General features: G+C 42.5%; 1 protein-coding gene across 1 annotated transcript in view; it reads right to left on the bottom strand.

The window, feature by feature from the left end:
- The window catches only part of SLC20A2 (solute carrier family 20 member 2), a 63,932-nt gene extending 49,434 nt beyond the window's left edge, over positions 1 to 14,498 (bottom strand). Inside the window, 1 exon segment of the mRNA XM_033170491.1 lies at positions 14,399 to 14,498. The gene's annotated coding sequence lies outside the window, so the exon portion shown is untranslated.
- Positions 14,499 to 21,031: the final 6,533 nt, after the last annotated feature.

Raw genomic sequence — 21,031 nt, 5'->3', positions numbered from 1 at the left:
AAACCAGAAAAATAGTTTTTTTCTTGTTTCCTCCTCTAAAAATGAGGTGCGCCCTATGGTCCGGTGCGTCCTATGGAGCGAAAAATACGGTATACATGGGGGAGTGTTATGCACGGGAAAGTACAGTAACTTAAATAGAAAACTAACTTAAGAAAGATTTTTCCTCCAAAAGCATTTTGTTTTTTAAAAATCTGGTTTAAATAACAAAAAATCAGATTTATTTTTTTTTAAATCATTGATTTTTATTCACCCAGATCCATTTCAACTAGGGTTCAAGCTATAGCACTGAGACCACCTTTGCCAGGAAAGAGACGGGGCAGTGGTTGCACTGCTCCTACTTGGGCAGCCAGCTTCAGAAGGTGATCCTGGGTGATTTTTGCCTGGTCTTATGGAGCCTTCCATAAGACCAGGAGCCTTCCTCCTTCATGGATCACTGCCCTGTTGTGGCGAAGGGGCTTGAATTACTCAAGGAAGCTATGAGCTATGCTATGCAGGGCCACCCAAGATGGACAGGTCATAGCGGAGAGTTTAGACTAAATGTGATCCACCTGGAGAAGGAACTGGCAAGCCACTGCAGTATCCCTGCCAAGAAAACTCCGTGGACAAAGACAACAGGCATATAAAAGTTATGACGCTGGAAGATGAGCTGCTCAGGTCGGAAGGCGTCCAACATGCTACTGAGGAAGAGCGGAGGACAAGTACAAGTAGATTCGGAGCTGATGAAGCAGCTGGGCCAAAGCCGAAAGGTTGCTCAGTTGCAGATATGCCTGGAAGCGAAAGGAAAGTCCAATGCTGTAAAGGTGTTCTCGAAGCGACTGGCATGAGTTTGGCCAAACTGCAGGAGGCAGTGGAAGATAGGGGTGCCTGGCATGCTCTGGTGCATGGGGTCACGAAAAGTCGGACTGGATGAACTGGATGACAGCCAAAAACTGAACGACTGAACAACAACAACAACATGGAGCTTTCAGTATGGCGTTCCACAGGGTTCAAGTCTTATCCCCTATGCTATTTAAATATACATGAAACTGCTGAGTGAGATCATCCAGACATTTTGAGTGTGTTGTCATCAGTAAGCTGGTGACAAACAACTCCATTTTAATCTTCAGCAGGTGTAGCAGAGCTGGTTGTGGCAATGAACTGGATGACAGCCAAAAACTGAGGCTCAATCCAGACAAGACAGATGGTTAGAGAACAGTTCCTTGATCTGGACAGGTGGTATTCGCCTACTTTAGGGTCGCATTTACCCATGAAAGATCAGATGCACAGATATACCCTTTGATCCATCACTGCCAATGGAGGCATACCGGTAAGTGGTCTAAACGGCATGGAGCACCTTCCACCAGCTTCAGTTGGTGGTCCAATATGGATGGGCATAGCCTGGCTTCAGAGCTCTATGACCAAGTAACCTCATAGCTGGATTACTGCAATGTTACATATATGTCTGCCTTTTAATATGGTTCAGAAACTGCAGTTGGTGCAAAATTTGGCGGTCAGATTATTAACTGGGATAGCACAGTCCAAATATGTAACACCTGCTCTGGACTGCCAGTTTGTTTCCCAGCCTAATTCAATGTGGTAGTCTTCACCTATAAAGCCTTAGATGACTCAGGACCACAATACCTGCCCGGCCCTTATATGAGCCTGCCCATGTCCTGAAGTCAGAATGAGGGGCAGGTAGTTGTCTGTAGGGTGATCATGAGGAACCAGCCTCCATCCACAGAATGGTCTCCCCGGGGAAGTTCACTTGGCACCAATATTTTCAAGTGTTAAACTTCTCTTTGAAGCAGTTGGTGATATCTTTCCATCTCTCTATCTAACTTTGGCCATCTGCTATGGTAAGGCCTATGTTAGGGGCTGGAATGATTGTTTTATGATTTGATTACTGTGCTCTGCTTTTTCCTTTGCTTGCCATGAGTGGCACTGCATATTTTACTATATTTGTAAATTGCTCTGAGATGCTTATGTAAAGCAACTAAGAAAGCTTGATGGTGGTGATGCAGAAATCTCCTATTTAAAATTCCTGGTATCTAAGGTAGCAGCACTGAAACAGACATTAATGCACTGTTGCAACATGTTATATGTGGACGGCTGCCTCTGAAAGTTTGGAAACTTCAGCTGATGCAGAATTAAGCAGCCAGTTTGCTCATTGGGGCAAGGTGGTTTGAACACATAACACTAATCTTGGCCTGACAACACTGACTGCCAATTAGTTTCCAGGCCCAATTCAATATGCTGGTTGTGACCTATAAAGCCTGGAACAGCTCAGAGCCACACTACCTCAAGGACTGCCTTTCCCCATATGAACTGTCCCAGACCCTGTGGTAATCATCTGAGGTCCTTCTTTGTGTATCCATGAGAGGTCTGAAGGGCAGCAACACAAGTACGTCTCTTTTCTGCAGTGGCTCTCTTTTTGTGGAATGTACTCTCCCCAGGGAGGCTCGCCTGGAGCCTACATTACAGATATTTAGGCACCAGGCAAAAACATTGCTTTTCTCCCAGGCCTTTGGCTAATTAAACAATCTATGGCCTTTTAAACTGTGGGGACATTATTGTTTTGTTTGTTATTATGTTGTATAATTTTGTGTTCATATACTGTAAGCCGCCCTGTGATCCTCAAATGAAGGGCAGTAAAAGGTAAAGGTAAAAAGATAAAGGACCCCTGGGCGGTTAAGTCCAGTCAAAGGCAACTATGGGGTTGCAGCGCTCATCTCGCTTTCAGGCCGAGGGAGCTGGTGTTTGTCCACAGACAGTTTTACAGGTCATGTGGCCAGCATGACTAAACCGTGACAAGTGCCAGAGCGCATGGTAACGCCGTTCACCTTCCCGTCACAGCAGTACCTATTTATCCACTTGCACTGGCATGCTTTCGAACTGCTAGGTTGGCAGGAGCTGGGGCTGAGCAACGGGAGCTCACCTTGTCGCGGGGATTCGAACCGCCAACCTTCTGATCAGCAAGCTCAAGAGGCTCAGTGGTTTAGACCACAGCGCCATCAAAATTTAATAATAATAATAATCATCATCATCATCATCATCATCTCTTGTCCTGGAACACCACTGTCACCCAATGAACAGTACTAAGCTAGCTGGACTGAGAAAAAGACATCTTCATATGTTCACAACGAATTCTGAGCAGCTTCTAAGCTGCAACAGAGGAACACCATTTGTACATCAAGGTACACAATGTTTCTAGTATTTTTAAGTAGAAAAGATGGAGAGAGTAGTCATTAAAATTCATGCTACCGCCTTCTGAATACAACACTCAGACTACTGCATAAGATGAGAAGTGTTCTGTTTTACCTTTACTTCACAAACTGCCTCCTTACCCTATTTCTGTGCTGTTTTGTACACATAAGCTAAGTGTTGTGCCTCATGGTGAAACTTGGCAGATATATTAGATGCTATACGCAGTGTTCGAAAACCCCATTTTCTAGGTGCATTTTGCGATGGGGAATTCCATTAGCGCGAGCAATTTCTGAGCTATGGGCGCAGTACTGCGCCTGAGATTTCAAATTAAAACTGCAGAGTGGAAGGAAAGGAGGACCTTTTTCTGCCTCCCCACTTCCAGCTACTATCAGAAGAATGGAGAAGAGGGCCTCTTGAGAATATTAGGGGAGTGGGCAGGGGAAGGACTAGACCATGTAAAAAAATGTTTTTAGCTGCATAATATTTTAGCTGCAGTTCATTCATTTTCAGCTTTGTATTTTTGTTATTAAAAAAGCGCGCCTACACATTCCGTTGTTGCGCCCATAACCTAGGTTTAAGGTGCCATTTGGCTCCTACCTTTCATATCTCAGTTGCTAACACTGGCTATATGGGCAGTCATAATTACTGAAGCATATTATTGATACAGCGATGCATTCCTACTGAATGGCGCAGGATACCTTGGTGTGAGTAGCAACAGTCGTAAGACTGAGACTTTTCACTGTTTCTTTCATGTCTGTCATGCATTCAGCTGCTGGGGACAAAGTTACCCAGAGTGTTAGAAGATTTGCTAAGTAGTCAGCTGATCTTTACTCAGTAATACAAGTGCAGGAGACATATGTTCACCCCAATGGAGAGATAGTAAAGAAACACAGTCAGTAGGCACAATGGATGCTTGGGTAAGGATGGACACAGAGAGGGGCTCATTGCCAAGTGTGGATTTGAACCTTGATCCCCCACATCCTAGCCCTAATGTTGCCTAACCACTACTCCAGGGTGGTTATATTCTAGAATTCTTATGTCTACAGAATGTACTTGGGATTCAGATCAAACTACAGGATTTAGCCATGCCAAAGGAAGGTTTAACTGGCTTGTTAAATTACAACACTGTTGCACAAACAAGCACTGAAGAAACATCCTTCCTAATGCACAGACTTCACCCCAGGATGACTTAACAAAAAAGAACCGGAATGGGTCAACCAGATGTCACATAGTCACTTCCCTCAGGGTGATACATACGTCAATCAATCGCTATCACTTCCCTGCACTGTGGTGTATAGTATTCACTTTGATCTACTGTAATAATCTGCTGGTAGAATTGCCTGCAGTTAACTGTACGTTTTTGCATTATTTACTGCTCTCAATTCCAGAACACTGATGAACAGAGCACATTCTTTTTCTATTTCCCAGTGAGTAAGCTGCCTGTACAGTAAACAACCCCATCTTCTAGGGAAGCATCCACAGTAAGACCCATTTCCATAACCCCAAATCCACTTGCTCAATTCCAATATGGGTCACAATTTAAGATGAACCATGTAATGTAATGAAGAAAAAAAAGAGATCAAAGGTATAATGAGTGCTAAGCAACAATTTAAATGTATCCTCTGATTAATATAAGAGGTAAACACACTTCAGAGCAACCCAATAAAACCTGTGTCATGGTGGCACAAAAAGGAAGTTTTTGCTCTGAGGTCAGAAAATCATAGTACAAATGGTCATTTACCTTACATTACATAAGATCTACCTTTAATAATCCTGAGTAAGATATATTTAGAGAATTCCTACCAAGAACTGAAATTGCTTACAACAAACTGCAGATAACTACTCAATTACAAATTTCTCAACCTGCAATGGTATCATCCTGCTTGCTTAATTTTAGAAGATATGTGTTGGGTTAGTCCAGAGGCTAAGTGAGTTCCCAACAAGTAGCATATTTATAACCACATACTGCTCTAACAGCATTAACTTCTCAATATCTTTTAAGGGAATCTGGAGTGCCCTTAGGTATACTCTATTACAAAATACCGTGTTTCTCATAAAATAAGACACTGTCTTATATTTTTTTTTTCCTCAACAAAACACAGTATGGCTTATTTTCAGGGGATGTCTTATTTTAACCGCGTTGCAGCGGTACGCTGTATAGCCACGCCTCTCCAGGCTGTTTTAATGGGAGGTGCCGCGTCACTATGGCTTATTTTCGGGGTATGGCTTATTTTCGGGGAACGGCTTATATTTCGCAAATGCATAGAAATCTTGCTATGGCTTATTTTATGGCCATGTCTTATTTTAGGAGAAACACGGTACTTTGATTCAATGACTAATATTTTTCCTGTAGTTGCATTGATAGGGACACCTGCAATTTATGCAAGTTATCTACTGATACAGCTCTTCTTTACAACTTGCAATCTCTCCCATTTCTCTCAACCCACAAGAGCACAACCTTTCCTTACCTACAATATTGCTACATAGTCTAAATTTCACTGCTGGGTTCATAGTTTATAAATTGAGAGCACAATGCTCCTGTCCTTGAACATCAGCTTTTCTATCATCCACAAGACGAGGAACTATTCAAGGATTCAGACCAGAATGAATTAAGAGATGTATGACAGAGATAAAGTCACCAACAAGATCAAATCGTAAGCAAATCTGAAGAGGCCAAATGAAACTGGTTCAAGGTAGTTCAAGTGAAACACTTTGCTGTGTTCCTGTTGTCCTTGTAATTGAATTCTATAGGAAAATCATTACTGACAGCAATATCTACTTAGAGGGAACAGCAGACATCGTTTGCAATGAAAACAATTGAGATGACATCATCTGCAGGTTGAAGAAATTGGAGTTCTTGGTAGAATAATACAGGAAAAGAAGTGAAAAGGACATCAAGGTCTCAGGCCAAAATAACGATTTGATAGATATAAATTATTCAAGTCTCTTGTAAGCTTTATTCCTTGAAGTTTGTAATACAAATGAGATGACAACGCCAGGACAAGGCCTTGTTTTGGTATTCTTCCTCAGCTACTAGTGTCTTAAGAGTTTTCAGGTCAAAGTGTACCAATTATTTCAAGTTAATTATTTCAGGTCAATTATTACGAACCTAAAGGAATAAAACTTACAAGTTTGGTTCCTTTTCGCTTCTTTTCCTGCATCATCTGCAGGTTGGCAAAAGTCTGTGAGAGCCATTTTCCAAAATAGCTGCTGACCTACAGAACTGCTCTCATGAACCATGGCACCTACATCCATACAACATATGTCAAATTTATGGTATGTTTCAATAATGCTAACTAATATATTATACTATATCAATAATAGTTAAAATATGTAGAAAGGAATTGTGCACCCCAAAATAATCATTAAGCCACCCAATTACCATATTTTTCGCTCCATAAGACACACTTTTTTCCTCCTGAAAAGTAAGGGGAAATATCTGTGCTTCTTATGGAGCGAATGGTGGTCCCTGGAGCCGAATTGCCCAGGGGCCAAAAGAGGATCATGCTTTTTATTTTACAAAGAGAAAAGGGGGTGTTGAAAGGACCCGCTCAGCAGCTGATCAGCAAGAGATCGGGAGAGAGATAAGAGTCCCCGGCTCCCTTTCAGCCCCGCCCTCCTTTGTTGAATGTGCTGCAGAGGGAGGTTGTTTGTTTCCCCAGCTACATGTGACTGGCTGATTAGATTATCTGTCTGGAAACTGTAGAAAAGGCTCCCTTTCCTTTAGAAGCTGCAGAAATGTGAGTTGAACCCCATAAAAACAGAGCTTTCCCTCTTTGCTTTTCCCTCTTTGCAAAAGGAGCTTTGCTTTTCCCCCTTTGCAAAAAAAAAGCTGCAAAACTTTTAGTTGATCCTCAAAAAAACCAGGGCTTTTCCCTTTGCAAAAAAAAGCTTCAAAACTTTTAGCTGATCCTAAAAAAAACAGGGCTTTTAGAGGAGGAAAACCAGAAAAATATTTTTTTTCTGGGTTTCCTCCTCTAAAAACGAGGTGCGCCCTATGGTCTGGTGCGCCCTATGGAGTGAAGTACATACCCTCACCTCCGAGAGATAGGAATGAATTGTGCCTGCTCCAATGCTTTGGGAGCAAAATACTGCATAGCTCTAGTATGTCAAAAAGAATTAGGAACTGAGGTGTGAACCTCACATAGTCACAGTAAACCTGGGCCTATCACAAATCATACATCCAGGATGAGATGGCATCAATTTAAGACCAACCCAATACTTTCTTTTGAGTGCAAAAGGCTGACAAGTAAATGGGCCCACGCCATTAATTACAAACATAAGCACACACACTATCTTGGGGGTGTGAATGTATGGTTTGAGGTGGCCCAAGGATTCCTGTGGAGGTACACATTCAGTGTTAGAAACTCAGATATATAAGCTAATCACCAAATGGCACTGTAAATCTGGGTTATGGTCACCAAAAAAAAGTCTAGGTGCCTATTTTTCTCAAGTGGATTTTACTATTGTTGTTGATTTCCTTTCTATGCCAATTTATATTTTAAAGAAAAAAAACCTCAAAGTGGTTTACAACACATTAAACATCAAATAAAACAAACCAGAATAAAACAAATTTAAGCTTCAATGAAAATATTTTTGATTCTTCTCTAAGTGACATTTGACTTGCTCCATATTTATTTACCTACTTAATTAATTTATCTAGCTGCCTCATAGCAAAAGGACTCTAGAAAGGCAGTGTTGTGTTGCAAAGAGTATTGGACTAGGACCTGGTAAATCAGGGTTCAAATCCCTACTCAGTCATGAAGTTCACTGGGTGACCTGGAGCCAGTCACAGCCTCTTAATCTACCTCACAGGGTCACTGTAGGGATTAACTGAGGTGAACCATTTACTCCTTGAAGAAAAAGGTGAGATATAAATGCAATTGTCGGCGTAAGTTTACACCACTGATAGTGCCTTGCATCCACACAAAGTGCTGGATCATACACAATTCACTTCCGTGTCACAGAGCACACTCTCCTGGAGTTAATGGAAAAGCTTACGGAACAAATTATCATCTTCATCACAAAAGTGTGTGCTTACAGTTTCACTGAAAACTGCTATCCATTCATAGCTTACAGCTATAGCTCCCGAGAGGGGACAGTATCTAATACAGTATGTGACTATTCACCTAACGACCAAATGGTTAGATAGTTTATATTGTTGCAGTAGTTTTAGGAAGTACCATGAGTGCTTTCAAAAAGGCAATAATATAATAAGACCCTGCTAAAAATCAAATTTTATTTCACTTTTTAAATCAAAAACATAAAAGCCAAAATTATTCTGTGCTTGACAGTTATGATTGCCACAACTTGACATACAATTTGGCAACTATGGGGGGGAGAGAGACCTCCAGGAATTATATTAAAAACAAAGGCAACCCAAAATTCAGAAGAGGCAAAATATTCTACACAAATAAATTTACTGAAACACAAGGTGAGGCTTTGCAGCTAATCAGCATGTACTTCGCAAACAATATCTGGTGTTTGCATTACTGTAACAGATGCCAGCACTGTGATAAGTAGACATATTTTTTCACTTCTATGAGGTTTTCTAACATTTGAGTTTATGGTCAGCCACTTAAGCCACAACACGTCAAAACCAAAGCATTTGAGTTTCCACATACAGCCTCTTTCTGGGGTGTATTAACATTAAAAATGCTACTTTGTCATCACCAAGAACAGTTCTCAGTCTATCCCTCAGCTGTGGAATTCTCGGTCTGACCACAGCACCCTTAACACTGTACAGTCTCTTCCCAAACCACATTTCCATCCTTCCTTTTCCCCCAGCATGCAGTCTATTATTTCAGAGCCCTCTCAGATCTAGTCCTCGCTCTCTTCTCTCTGCTCCTCAGAATCTGCCATTTTCACTCACTCACCCAACTTGTGCCTGTTCCCCTCTCTTGGCTCATTTGTACTTCTCCACTAAGGAAGTATTCACGCCTCTGATCCTCAGCCCTCTTGCCTCTCTTCAGGTCCAGTGTTCCTGCTCTCATTCAGCTGAATGTCTCTGGGAGAGAATCAAACAGCTGAGCAGTTTTGTCCACTGCAAAAGTCATCCTCTCCTTTCTGCTTGCCATATGACTCATCAAGAATACTGCTATGATCCAGACCAACTCTATGAATCTCCAGCACCTCTTCCATCCTTTGAAGTCCTACTAGCAACCCTCCTTCATGCCCTTCCTCCACATTGAAGGGTTTGCCTAATAAAAACAAAATAACCCCCTTTCTAACTCTCTTTCCTTGAAGTCCACACCTCCCTGAATCATTTTCTCTTTCCTCCCATCCAGTTCACTATTCCACTGTCATCTTCTCCTTTGATTCTATCTACCTCCTCCCATTATACCTCCTCAATCAAATACACTGTGAACTGACCTGAGTTTTTTGGATGCATAAATTTAATAAAATAAAAAAAAATACCACTTTTCTCTGCCTCCCCCCATCTCATCAGCACATTCCTTCCCTTCTGCATTTAGACACACTAACACTTTCCACCCTCTCCAAAAAGGGCACCCCCTTGACCGAACCTGCCTCTGCAGCTACTACTCAACTTCTCTTGTGTTCTTTATCTCTAAACTCCTGGGATGTGTCACTTACACCTACTGTCAACTCACTCTACCACAGCTTCTCTTGACCTCATAACATGTGACTTCTGCCCTCAGCATACCAGTAGATCAGCCCTTCACTGATGATCTCCTCACTGGCAACTATCTCTGTGGCCTATGGAACAACTGATGATTCTCCCCTGCATGACTCACTTCATGCCCTAGGTTTCCATGACTCCCTCAGCTGCTTCTCTTCCTGTTGACGCAATTGCTCATTCAACTTTTCCGCAGGGAAGGGAAGCTCTTCCTTTGCTTTCACCCTCTCCATCATGGTCTGTTGTGAGTTCCGCATATACTCTCCCTTGGTGACCTCATCACATACCAAAACTTTCAATATCAACTATATCAGGGGTGGGGAACCTCAGGTGGGAGGGAGCAAATGTGACCCTCCACACTCTCCGTCAGACCCTCAGGACTCTCCATAGGCCACTCCCCTTTCTCAACCACACCCATTCTCCCCAGGCTACATCCCTCACCAGCCCTGCTTCGCACACCCCTTAAGTGTTTTTGCCTGGCTAAAATGTGTCCTTGAACTTTGACAGTGTTTCTTGGTTGCCCGGATGGTGGATAGAGATTAACCTATGGTACAATGCTAAAATTTACTCTTTTTGGCTTTGGTGCCAACCACCATTGCCATGTGGCTCCTGGAAAGTTGTCCAGGTGGGAATTAGTCTGAAATAAGCACTCCAGGCCTATGTCCTTATGACACCTACCTCCACATAAGAACTCCCTCCTCTATCTCAGAACTCCGCCTACCTGTCTGATATTTCTGCTTAATATTTAATCACGGTGTCAAACACAGTGAGGGTTGAGAATTAACCTCCATCATCTTTCCTCCCAAGATCTCCACTCCTCATATATTTTCTAAACCATCAATAACATCACTATCCACTATCATCCCTCTCCTTTGGCATTCACATTCAGCTCAGCAGCATGACATGTCACTTACCGCTTTACAACAACGCAAAAATAAATCCCTTTCTCTTTGTCGACAAAAACTATAGTTCTCACACTATTAACTTCTCATCTTGTCTTCCACTGTCATACTTCAGCCTCTTCACTTCTATCCAGAACTTTGCCACCAAAACCATTTAGCTCACTCATTGTTCTGATCACATGATGCACTTTCAGCAGGTCCATGTCTGCGCCAAACCCAGCATAAATTCCTCATTCTTGGCTTCAAAAATCTCCATAGCTATGCCCCTAATCCCATTCTCTTTGCTCTTGTATCCTGGTCTTTGACTCTGATTTATTACAATAACTAAAAATCATTTTCCCCCATCCCGAAGCAATTTCCTTTTCTCCTCCACCTCCACCACCCTCAGCCATCTGAAGGTCTCCAAACATCCTTAGATGCCTAGTTTCTCTCTTGTTGCCCCTTTTGGCTAGAATAGCTTTCTTGAATTTCTAAATGATGCCTTCTGTCTTCTTTCAAACCCATTCTAAGTGCCCACGTTATCTTCAGCACATTTACCCTCTCCTCCACCCGATTCCAAATGTTATCTATCACTTCAAATTTCTTATTGAAAGCTTTTCACTCCAGGGATCTCTCTTGTTACTTAAAAATGCACCATGATCGTGCTATAAAATGTTGTTGTTGTTGTTGTTGCTGTTGTTGTTGTTCCAGGCTTACCTTCACAAAAGAAAGAAGGCTTGAGAGTAAACTACAATAAATGTCCCAAATTTCTCGACTTCATTAAAACACTACATAAATTATTTGAAAGACTGTGTGAAATCTTTTTCAGGGGGACTATTTTTCACACTCATACAAAGGCACAAGTGGTATTACTGACAGGACTCAAAATCTCTTTGTCTACTGAATAACAGGGTTCCTCGATAGAGTTTATGAAATAGAAAATTTAATTTGGTTTTATAGAAATTCTTCGCAGCTTTTTTTCAGCCAATATATTGCTATGCAGGTCAATCAAAAGGGTAGTCTTGGGCTGGTGCCATCATTCCATCCCACCTCCTAGACCAGATTTAACAGCCCCCAGTTTGCAGATTTACCGAACTAAAGGAAGGATGAGTTTCCATCAATTAGCAACTGCTTGCTCTGTATACCGTTCAAACTAATCTGTTTGCTTTCTGTTTGTGTTAGATTAGAAATATTTGGGTAGAGACTAAGCCAATATTTTGCAAAGCGCTCTACTTAAAACACTACTCAAATAAATAATAATCTCCAAAATCAGAAAATATCAAGCAGGTGCCAAGCCTTGATGATTTTACAAACAGAAGCCAAGAAGAGTAGGCCCTTTATTATACAGTGAAATACCCAATCCCCAAAAGCAGATTTGTAGTAGTGGCTTGTAAAAACACTTTATACCCTTCTAACCAGCCAAATAGTATATCCAAGGGGAAGGCTATCACATAAAACAAAGGTGAGGGGTCAAGCAGGACACTTGCAGAGCCAATTTCAAACTCCAAGGAAACTGCAATTTATTCCCAGCCAACAGCAGAATAGTGTACACAAACGGAAATAAGGAACTTTAAATGGAATTCTAATGGGTTATCCTTAAATTTCCTCTGTGATAGAATCCAGGGCAAACCCTGCTGACTTACGGAGCTTGTTTACATGTGGCAGATTAATTACTGCCAGTACTTTGCCAGCATTTAAGAAAGACTCAGATGCAACTCAACCCGTACAATATAGGTCAGAAGGCACTTGCCCTGAAAGAACTCTGAACTTTACCCCATGTAAACCTAAGGGGAATCAGATCACTTGGGCATTTATTATGGACTAGTGATAAAGGAACAAGGAAAGCCAACCAGCAAATATTAGTTTTCCTTAATATGGACCTCACCCTACCCATGGGAATCCATCTAAAAATTGGTACAGTGGTGCCCCGCTAGACGAATGCCTCGCTAGACGAAAAACTCGCTAGACGAAAGGCATTCGCTAGCGGAAGGCTGTCTTGCAAGACGAATTTTTGAATGGGCTTGCCTCGCAAGACGAAAAAATTCCCGATTCCCCCCCCCCCAAACTGCTCTTCCCCCGTTGGTGCTTCACAAGACGAAATTTTCGCTATACAACAGTACTCGCAGAACGAATTTATTTCGTCTTGCGAGGCACCACTGTATGTAGAAACCAATGGAAAAACATTTTTGCTGCTTAAAAGCAGAGGCAAATGTTACAAAATTTGTACACACACACACACCCCTTCAAAAAAGGAAGCCCAGCAGGATTGTACTGTACTACTAACCGCAACCATATAGTTTCCTATAAAGCAATCAAATTGAGCCATAAAGACAAAGCTTGTTTCTAATTGATAATAACATGGGTTTGGGGGTTTAGTTTACAACAACAGATTATTTCACAGCAACCTGCAAGCAATTCTTTTTGTTTGTTTGGGGGGGTGTATACACACATACACACACACCCCTCTTACATAGCATATTTTATTAAGTATTGTAGAATTAACTATCAAATCTGGCTTGTAATGCCAAGCACAGACAAGTTGGATAACATGGCTTTTTCCCTCCCAGAGGTTAAAGTCATAGAAGTATTTAAAATTTAACAGACCCTGTTATGGCAGGCAGGATAATTAAAATAGTTCTAGGCAAATTACATCCCTACATGGTTCTAAAATTACATGCACAAAGCTTGCAATAAGACCAAGGAGGATGAAAGATTTATACTCCAGGAAGGAAATAATGCCTAATAAATATCAGTTACCATATATACTTGAGTATAAGCCTAGTTTTTCAGCACATTTTTTGTGCTGAAAAAGCTGCCCTCGGCTTATACTCGAGTGAGGCACGCGGTGGGGGTGGCGAGAAAGAAGCCCTTTCTCTCTGCTCGTGCCGCCACCCGCTCTCCCCAGTCAACCACTCCTTAAGTGTACAAGAACGGCGGTTCTTTACTCTCCCCAGGCAGTTTGTTCCATTCCTGAACTGCTTGCATAAATGCAAACTTGGCAAAGGAAGAAGAAGGGCTGCTTTCGGGCTGCTCGTTCCTCCTCCTCCTCCACAGCGGCAAAGGTGAACCGGCTTATACTCGAGTCAATAAGCTTTCCCAGGTTTTTGTAGGAAAATTAGGTGCCTCGGTTTATATTCGGGTCGGCTTATACTCGGGTATATACGGTATATAAAAGGGTTACTTCACCAACCAATTCCAACTTTCCCTACACATCCTTATATAGCTTGCTTAATTGCAAGCCATCTCGCGCGACAAGCACTGGTATGTTGCATTTCAAAAACTCATGCTGGCGTCTGTTACCTACAGAAACACGATCATTTATTAGGAAAAACCTGGCAGTAAAAACAATCTCCCCTGAATAAAACCCATTTCATTTACTATACAAACGAATTTACTATACATACTATAGACTATATATTTCAGATACATACTACTGTACACATATTTGTATTCTGCTAGAGTAAAGTTTACTTCCAATAATAAGACAGTGATGCTTGAGGTTAAGGTAGTTTTCAACCATTCAAAACAGAAGATCATATCTGCCTCCTTTCAGCTCAATTTATTTCTTGCTAGTAGATGTTATAAAGTAGTTTTTACAAAGGGGAGATTCCATCCCATCATGAATCAGAAAACTGTCATAGGTGTACGATTTTTTAAAAAGTTCATCAAGAGGGGAAAAACACCATTAAAAACTTACTCAATGCTTTGAAGCTGTTTCAAAGAGAAGCAAAGTTAATTCTTCAAGTAACTCTGCCTTGCTAGTCACAAATGCATTCCTTATGTCTAAAATAGATACCCTATCATATTCACACCTCAGGAGCAGAGATCTCAAGCAAAGTGAACTGTTCTACAACTTACAGAGCAAGCTCCAGATAAAACTCCCGAGAGAACTGCAAAACAAGGCAACACTCATAAGCATCAACCAAGAGTTTCTACTCAAGGTGAAAACATGCCTCCTCTTAACAGGACGCTCTGTTGAGGGTGGTTACCGAAACACAGCACAGCGTCATGATTACTTGAGTTAAGCCAATCCAAATGAAGCTCATTTAAAGAGAGCTCCTGTCAATCCACCCCACCTCCTCCCCACAAAGCATGAATACAAAAGGGACAATTGATTGTGCCTCTCAGTTCAGGGTTTCATTAAGAAAGGAAAAATCAGTTCACACAGACTAGCAATATTTAGCAAGTGTTGTATACTGAAACTACATACGCAGAAAAATAATTCAGTGCTTGAATTGGATTGCACGAAACAAAAGGCTAGGGAAATGCACACTTTTACGTTTTGTCCAGACATGCGGTTGCAGACATTAGTATTTTACAGTCAGAACTGTTCTAATTTAATAAAAGGAAAATGTTTAGAATGCAATGCAAACACAGATTATTTAAAAAAAAACATGCCTTTGTCTTTAAAGTTCTTGCTAACCCTGGGACAGTCAGTCACTCAGCCAAACCTACCTCACAGGGTTGTTGTGAGGATAAAATGTGGAAAGGGGGGGGAACTGTATGTGCCACCTTGAGCTCCTTGGAGGAAAGGTGGGCAACAAATGCAATTATAAGTAAATAAAATAAAAGTTACATGAGCTTCATAGCTGTCTCAATGCTTTGGGGGGCACAAAGGGGAATTCTAGTGAGTGAACACATTTACTCATTTTTAGATTTGGAAATCCAAGTGTGCTGTTTATTAAATAAGAGTATTTTATCCCATTATGATACTATTAAAATGAGCATGAAAACTGACATTTTCAAATTGCCAATGGGGAATATGTAGGCTAGGGGTCGGCAACCCGCGGCTCCGGAGCCGCATGTGGCTCTTTTACACCTTTGCCACGGCTCCGGAGGCTGAGGGCACTGCTGCTGTGCTGCTCTGCTCATGCGTCGTGCCTCGTTTCTGCCAGCGCAGGCGCAGCAGCAGACAGCAGCAATTTCCCTCCTTGGCGCCTGTATAGGAGGTGTGGCTGCTGCTGCTGCTGCTGGCGTGGAGCTGCTGCTGGCTGCTGCGTCGAGGCGACGACGAGGTAGGCAGCTGCGGGCTGGGCCAGGGGTGACGGGTGGCGGGCGAGGGCGAGGGGGGAAGCCCTCTTTTTAAAAATGGTCGAGGAAGCGGCGCCTGTTTCCCTGCCACTGGTTCCACTTCGGCGGGCGCGCTCCTGTGCACAGCGGCGATGGCGCTGCCTCTGCTGGGCGTGGCGTGGCGGAATTGGCGCGCCCGCAGCGTCCAGTGGCCCCCGCCCAGGAAAGGGCGAGTCCGGCAGGTGGCAGCCCCGCTCGGCGAGTCGGCCCCACCATGCACTGTGCACGCCCCCGGCCGCGCCTCATCCCGGAGCTGCTGCTGCTTTGGCTACTGCTGGCTGTAGCCTGTGGAGGCGGTGACACGCCGCAGCTTTTCCAAGGGCTGAGCTGAGCTTGCGCCTGTCCTGCCTGCCTGCCTGCCTTTCGTGGGCTCCTCTGTGCTTGCTTTAAAGGAGGAGCCCAAGGAAGGCAGGCGTGCGAGCCCCGCAGCCTTTCCAAGGGCTGAGCCGGGCTCGTGCCTGTCTTGCCTGCCTGCCTTCCGTGGACTCCTCCTTTAAATCAAGCAAAGTGCTTGCTATTGCCACCCGCCTTTGTCTTGATGAAACTTCCAACACTTTGAGTGGCGACACTTCGGGTTCCTGCAGCCCCCCATCCTGGCTAGCGATGCTCCGGCTTTGTCTTACAACCCCCCCCACCTCCTGCCACCCCCTCATCACCCTATGACCCTTTCCTTCCTTCAGCCACTGCCCTTTCCAGGCTGCGGGGGTGGGGAGGAGATTGGGGGGGGCGGGGAAGCTGCTGCTGTGCAGTGGAAACAGCTTGACAGGAAGGGACATGGGGCGGGGCGGAGCGTTTGCTGTGCTGCTTTTGTAGCCCCAGAGCAGGAGAATACAGACACTTTTGCGTTCCCAGAGAGGGAGGGGATTTTGAATGGGGAGGTGTGGGTCACAATGGTTTTGCGGCTCCCAGATTTTTTTTTCCTTCGGAAACGGGTCCAAGTGGCTCTTTTTGTCTTAAAGGTTGCAGACCCCTGGTGTAGGCCTAACACATATCATGCCAGTTTAAATCCTGGTTAACCATTTGACGTTCACTAGCAGCATGTGGCCATTTCAAGACAAACTCATTACTCCTGGGTTAATTTGGCATCATAATCAGGTACCGTACGTATTTGCAGAGGGGTAACCATGTTAGTCTCTCACAGAAAAAACAAACCAACAAATATGCTTGCAGCATAAACTTTCATGGACAAGGGTCTACTCAACACAATTAGTGCATCAAAATTGAACTGAATATTTTAGCAAATAATACTACATTCCTTGACATGCCTTTGGAGCACATCTATAGCAGAAACAGAAACAACAAAAAGGCCATTTGCTCTTTCAGTATCCAACCAAAGACACCTTGCTGCATGTGGAAAGTGTCTTCTCTTCTCTAGGGTGTTTATATCTCGTTCCAATATATTGCTTGAGAAAACCGAAACTGAAATTCATAGTTTTTGTGTGTGCATGAGATTTTGTACAGTACTGCTGCTCAGCTCTGCAACCAATACACTATTTTCAGGCAGCAGACTTCAAGACCTGAGACACACTTGTAACCCTACCCACAACATAGGATCTGAATCCTCACACATGTGACTGTGTTTCCATTTTTCTTCTCCCTGCCCCAGGACTGTCAGTGACCACTGTATCTTCTGCAGAGTCTCTCTCTTACAGTTAAATCAGGTTGCAAACTGTCTACAAGTTGTCATGCATCAGTACCCTTCCTCTGAACCACCACATGAAATTCTGCAACATTTAGTGGAATAACCCCCTACTGTATCCCATCGTGGAGGACACACAAGAGTCTCAGCTAAGGTGATTATGATACTCTAGTATCATATGTTAGTGCTGCAAGGCGATACAGAGGCACACCTTTGTGACTGAATTATAATACAAATACCCTCTCTTTGAAAAGGAAACAGCAGTGATGATTCCACATCAAACTTCAGGCGATGCTGCAACCCAGCACTTGGAAGAACAGTGCATTAATAATGGTATTTTTGACACAGGTGTAGTTTATTATACCTGTACTCTTGTACAGATCTTCAGCTTCGGCCTGCCAAGAGTTGAAAACAATTTTTCAACCTTGCACACTACCAACATTAAATCCCTAAATGAAGTCATCATCCCATTTAAAGAGAAAGCCCTATTCAGGCTCTAAATTCCCACAAGCTTCAACTCGTCCATCTGGTCATTAAATCCAGTGACAGAACCAACAATCAAAGGAGACTATGTTGCTAGAAAAGAACGTTTGTTTGATTTAAAAGAATGTGTTTAATTCTAACCAATCAAGACAAACTTCAACCACATGAACCCACTTAGTCCTTTAATAGCAGTACTCTAAAAAGTTCCCACAGACAACAGATATGAAGGTTTAGTTTTATCCCTAAAATTACTACATGCGCAGCAAAATAAAAAGAAATGTTTATATCAAAGAGCAAACAGGGAATGAAAATATTTCAGAAGTTTGTAATTATCAGTCCCCAAGACATGGGAAAGTACATCAGGAAGGCATATTCTGATAATGCAGCATAAAACAGGTTTCTCAAGGCAGAAACGGCCAAAAAGTAGAACTCAGAAACTGATGCCAATCTACTGCAAATACAGTAACCAAAATTTACAGAAAATATATACTTATTTCAATACATACCTAATATAAACATGTGCTATTTTCTCATTAGAAATACTCCATTATTATTGTGCATTTCTAGAAAAAAAATATTCAAGGTAGTATAATGAGGAATGACTCAACAGACAGTGTGTAAATTTTGGTAATACATATAAGAACATCTGAGGTAGTAGAGAAGGTGGGATAATAGGGTTTTGTGGTGGAATAATTTAAAATGTGGCCCCAGCACCCTTCAGCAAGGATCCTGCCACTCTGCTTAACGCCATACCCTAAGTCACCTATCAACGTCTAGTTCATCTTTGAGGAGGGGATGGTCGGCCAAACCGTTCACCCTCCCCCCCCCCCAAACACACACTATGGTAGTGAAGTGTCTACTGACAGAGCCAGAGAATATATTTCTTCATGATGGGTTGGCAACTAGGGTTTCAGGTACTGGAATTCAGAGGGCTAGATTTGGTCCCATGGCATCCAGCTGCTATCCCTATTGGCAGACTCATCTATTCAGGGGTCCTACTACATTTATAACAGGCACAACTACATTTTCCAGAGTCACTGCAACAACTTACATTGGAAGCAGGTACATTCAGCAGAGGCAGAGACCAAGTGAGTCAGTGACCAAATACCAGTATACAATTTCAGTTCTATAGAATTCATTAAAGTGGATCGCTCAACAATGTTTCTTAAACTGAACCAGGGGGATACAATTCAATGTAGGGCTGTTGACCAGCAAAGACTCTTGGCTCTTTGATGCACAAAGACAGAGTACAGGATAAGGTCAGAAAATTGCACTTCTCCTAAAGTACAGCAGAACAGGTATGCATGATGGCAGGTGACACGGGCCATTTTAGCATCAAGCCTGTTAATCAGGTATGGGGAACCATTGGCTATCCAGATGGTGCTAGACTAAAACTTGCAGGATCCCCAGTCCACCAAGTATGACCAATGGCTAGAGATCCTGGGATTTGTTGTTGAGCAACACCAGAGGGCCAAAGATTCCTTTACACCTGCTACAGGTGGTAACGGACAGTAGAGCTCCATGTTCAAATCTCCAATTCAACTATGGCATTCATTAGGTGGCCTTGGTGCAGTCTCCCTCTCTCAGCCTAACCAACCTTATCGTCAAAATAAAATAAATAAATAAAATCCTTCCAGTAGCACCTTAGAGACCAACTAAGTTTGTTCTTGGTATGAGCTTTCGTGTGCATGCACACTTCTTCAGATACACTTAAACAGAAGTCACCAGACCCGTATATATAGTGAGAGAGTGGGGAGGGGTATTACTCAGAAGGGTGGTGGGAATGGGTGATTGGCTGATAGGTGTGGAAAACCTGTTGACAACTGTAAGGGTCTGGTGACTTCTGTTTCAGTGTATCTGAAGAAGTGTGCATGCACATGAAGGCTTATACCAAGAACAAACTTAGTTGGTCTCTAAGGTGCTACTGGAAGGATTTTTTTTTAACCTAACCTATTAAAGGAAAAGAGAAAGCAGAGCATACCTTCTTAGCCCAAAGTCTGTTTAACTGATACAGGTTTTGTACTATAATACAGTACTTGCCACATACTTGGCAGCACAAACTGGTCCAGGAAATTGTACTATGCTCTGGGGACCAACATGACACACCTCAGTATTTCCCTTGCAACCAGTAAAGACAGCCTTTTCCACACCAAGCAGATAATGCTTTTATCTATTCTTCCTGCCTCCACTGTATTTTCATTGATGCTGTGATTTTAATTGTTGGAAGCTACCCTGAGTGATGCATGTCTATTGGAAGTGCAGGGTAGAAGTTCTCATAGACCTAGTAAATGCAGACATTAATCAGCAAAAATAAAGTTATCTCCTGCTAACTTAGCTCACACACAGTCTTGCAAGGTTTATTGTGGCAAAAATTTGTGCAGACTCAAGTCTATCATCAAACAGACGAAAAGACAGATCTGCCACTGAGCACAATCCTTCAAGCTTTTGACGGCATGGTGTCTGGTGCACAACAGCCTATGGAACAATGATTTTTTTTTAGTATTTAAGATAAAACAAGAGCACTGTATTGTGTTAACAGAACTCCCCCCTAGACTCCAACTTGCAGAATTATCAAACACATATCGCTTCAAAGTTCCCAAAAAATACAGAACTTTCTTTCACAAAAATGCCATTAGATCAGAGCGTTAAGAGATTACGGAGACTTGTATATGTAAAAAACCCTGCATGACTCTCGGCTTCCAACAGAACCTTAATTTTTCCTATACATTGCTAAACTGTTATCGTTTGGATATCCAACAACATAAGCTTTTGCTCCTTTAGTTCAATGTAAGAAAGGCACCATCCAAAGTTACAGTCAATGGAGAGCACTCACTACCTCCAAGCTTTATAAATAACGGGGGGGGGGATTCATTCAGTGATTTCTGGTCAGTTTATGAATGCCATTTTTCTAGTGTTTTAGATGCACCATAGAATTTTTTGTGAAACCTATTTCTGAAGACATGGACTGCATTTGCAAAATATTGCCAATTGGCTATTCTGTCAACTCTTGGGTGTATATTTAATCATTTGGATCACAACATGCTTTATTTGTGCACAAGTCCATATTCCATCTGTACTTGGGATGCATTGATTTCTCTGGATTTCGCATGTTCATAAAAATGAGATTTGCAAACTGCA

The sequence above is a fragment of the Lacerta agilis genome, chromosome 14 (genome assembly GCF_009819535.1).
Source record: "Lacerta agilis isolate rLacAgi1 chromosome 14, rLacAgi1.pri, whole genome shotgun sequence".
NCBI lineage: Eukaryota > Metazoa > Chordata > Lepidosauria > Squamata > Lacertidae > Lacerta > Lacerta agilis.
The sequence above is the reverse complement of the archived record's forward strand: the minus strand, read 5'-3'. Positions and strand labels throughout refer to the sequence as shown.